This window comes from Penaeus monodon, chromosome 24 (assembly GCF_015228065.2).
Source record: "Penaeus monodon isolate SGIC_2016 chromosome 24, NSTDA_Pmon_1, whole genome shotgun sequence".
NCBI lineage: Eukaryota > Metazoa > Arthropoda > Malacostraca > Decapoda > Penaeidae > Penaeus > Penaeus monodon.
In genome coordinates this window covers 13389244-13389740 of record NC_051409.1, presented here as the reverse complement: position 1 = coordinate 13389740, position 497 = coordinate 13389244, and positions in this window count along the sequence as shown.

Genomic DNA, 497 nt, shown 5'->3' with positions numbered 1-497 from the left:
TTTGCCAAGTTCATTCTCTATAATGGTTCTCAGCCGACGTACACCAATCCACTATTACCACGGGAGTCGGCTAATGACGAAAAGTTTTTGAAAGCGCTCGAAGAACAGGGGTATTAATTGGAGGGAAGGGGCTGGAGAGGGTAGCTGCCCCCCCCCCCTGATTCTGCTCCCCTCAAGGTCCGTCTCCCTCCCTCCCAGGAGCTACACCCCAACAACTTTAAGAGGTAATTGAACTTGATTACAAACATACAAAGCAGAATAGACTGGTACAACAACTGCCCCCCACCCCAATTGATGCTCCTGGTTATATATATATCACTGCTGCATATTTATAGATTTACCTCTTAACCAAAAGGTTCAAGAGTAGGTGCTTGCTCCTGAATACTAGAAAAATGTTATATAGAAATTTAAAATATACTATAACATTTAGTCTATATAGACTTATCATTATTCCAATAGGGTTTTGTTTAAGGTCTATTGAGTTTTATTCACCGTGA